The following is a 2575-nucleotide window of genomic DNA, read 5'->3' on the forward strand; positions in this document are numbered from 1 at the left end:
GTGTGTGTGTGTGTGTGTGTGTGTGTGTGTGTGTGTGTGTGAGGCTGGCACACAGTCGCAGTATGCACACTATGTACTCGGCATGCCAACTCAGCCTCAGCACTGCAATGCAGCGCTGAGCGTTTGGCCAAGTCATGCCACACACACACAAACACACACACAGAGATCTGTGCAGGTGTGTGTGTCTACACGTGTGTGTTGCAGTGTGTTCCCCTGACTGATTGTCACCGTTGCAGAGTGTCGTCTCTGCAGAGACGAGTTGTGATGCTGTCTGTCAGCCTCTGCAGGGCAGTTAGCCGCATTAGCTCCCTGCCTGTCCTCAGATGACTCCTCCTCCTCCTCCTCCTCCTCCTCGGCTGTCTGCTGTATCCCTGCCTCCCCCCGCCCCACCCCTGCCTCCCCTCCTGTGACACACCAGACGATGCATTGACTGAACAGAGGAGGAAAAGAAAACCTCTCCCTGCCAGCCGTCCTGCCTGCTGCATGGAGACGAGGAGGAAGAGGAGCAGAAGGAGGTGAGGGACTCCCTGTCTGTCTGTCTCCCTGTCTGTCTCCCTGTCTGTCTCTCAGGTGTCTCTTTAAACTGTCTGTCTGTCTCTCACTTTTTGCTGCACTGACATCAAACTGAACTGGACCAGGTCAGTCCTGTAGGGGACCTGGGTGAACTCTGTGGACTAAGGGGGACAGTAAAAGTCTGAACTGGACCGGGTCAGTTCTGGCTGTCCTGCACAGGATGTTTCTCAGATGTTTGTGTCCTCTGACTTACGAGGACCGTCCTCCTCGAAGACGAGGCTAAAACTCAGAGAGAAATCTGTCAACTTCTTAAAAACAACAAAGAAAGACTCGAGACTCGAGCAGCAGGGGTCCGGTCCTGGCAGTCCTGGTACTCAATGTCCACCATCCTGAAGGTTTCAGGTGTCTCAGTCCGTCCAATCAGGTGAGTCGAAGCAGAGAGACCCTCTGACTATCCCCCTGAAGAGCTCCACAGTGGGGTCTCTCTGTTAGAAGGTCCGGGACCACCAGAGGAGCCGAGCTGCCGGTCCACACAACCGTCACTGGAGACCACCTGGACTAACCCTAATAAGTACAGTCCACAAGTCCATTTAACCTGAAGAAACCAAACCAACAGGACCCTCAGAGTCTTCATCCAGGACCTGAGTCAACCCTAGATGTTAGCATCCAGAGCAGTGGCGGATCCAGGATTTTTCTGAGTCAGGGGCCATCAAGGACCCACAATATTCATAGAGGGACCAAGTCTTTGTTCAACATCCTTTCACACAAATTCCCAGTGTATACATTTTACACTTCAAACACTTGTAATGTAATGTTATTTTTTTTTAAAAAGGTACCACTTTACAGTAAGGCCCCCCTTATAGACGGCTTTTAAAGAGTTTAGAGATAGGTTATTAATTAATCTGTAAACACTTTAAAAATATTATTAAGTGTTTATTATGCAATAATTAAGGACAAGAAAGAGACAAAATTGTCCAGTTTCATTTATTAATGATTTATAAAATGTAAACTTTACAAATGAATTAATAACCTTTCTATAAACTCTCAGTAAGCCAAGGGGAGTTTGATTGTAAAGTGCTACCAAAAATCTTGCACAGTAAATTCTCTTCACCAGTTTTTCATACATTTTACTCAACATAGATTAGATATTTTCAAACACAACATGTGAGAAAATCCAGCCATCATTTGTCAGCTGAAAGACTTTTTGCAGGATAGTTCACATTTCAAGAAGAGAAGAATATCTTGCTTCATTCTGGACTTTAATATTTGACTCATTAGCACCTCTAGTGTTTGAACATGGAAGTGCATCATCTCCCCCAGGCAAAGGACAGATGAGTGACAGGACAGGGACACTTCAGGGGGGCAATCAGATTCAAGCTGGGGCCAATGCCCCTGTGGCCCCGCCCCTGGAACCGCCCCTGATCCAGAGCAACGTGTACCAAAGTGATCCTCTGACCCCCCGGTCCGGTTCTGCTCTGGTCTAAACCCCCATGAGTCAGATCATCGTAAAGACCGGCTCCAGATTCTGGTTCTTCTACATCCTGAGCTTACAGCTGGATCACAGTCTGATAACCTCACCAGGACCAGGACCACCCACCCCTGCTTTAGATCATCGGTCGCCAAAGTTGGTTTGAGTCTCTGTTGAAATGATTCAATATTTCAAATAAATGTAAATGGATTTAAAATAACACATTTTTCTGTATTTGACATTTAAACATTGTTTATAACTTAGTCTAATCTGAACAAGATTTAATTTAGAGTTCAGAGTTTTCAGCAGACGTGGACTCTGGACTTGGTGAGACAGTTTTCATCGTCCTTAAAGACTGTCCAAAACTGAGTCATTTCCTCCCACCGTCACCAGGATACACTGATGGGGTTCTGTTTGGATAAAGAACTGTTACTAATCGTTGTTTTCTTCTGTCTGAGACTGTTTTTGGACCGAGCAGAAACAATCAGTAAATTAATGTTTGGTAGATTATTTATGGCTTTTAAAGGGATCCACGATTAGTTGTAACATTAAACTTTATTTAATAAACATTTATTTTAACTGTAAAATAAAGAC

Source organism: Austrofundulus limnaeus, unplaced genomic scaffold (assembly GCF_001266775.1).
Source record: "Austrofundulus limnaeus strain Quisiro unplaced genomic scaffold, Austrofundulus_limnaeus-1.0 Scaffold343, whole genome shotgun sequence".
In the NCBI taxonomy this organism is placed as follows: Eukaryota; Metazoa; Chordata; class Actinopteri; order Cyprinodontiformes; family Rivulidae; genus Austrofundulus; species Austrofundulus limnaeus.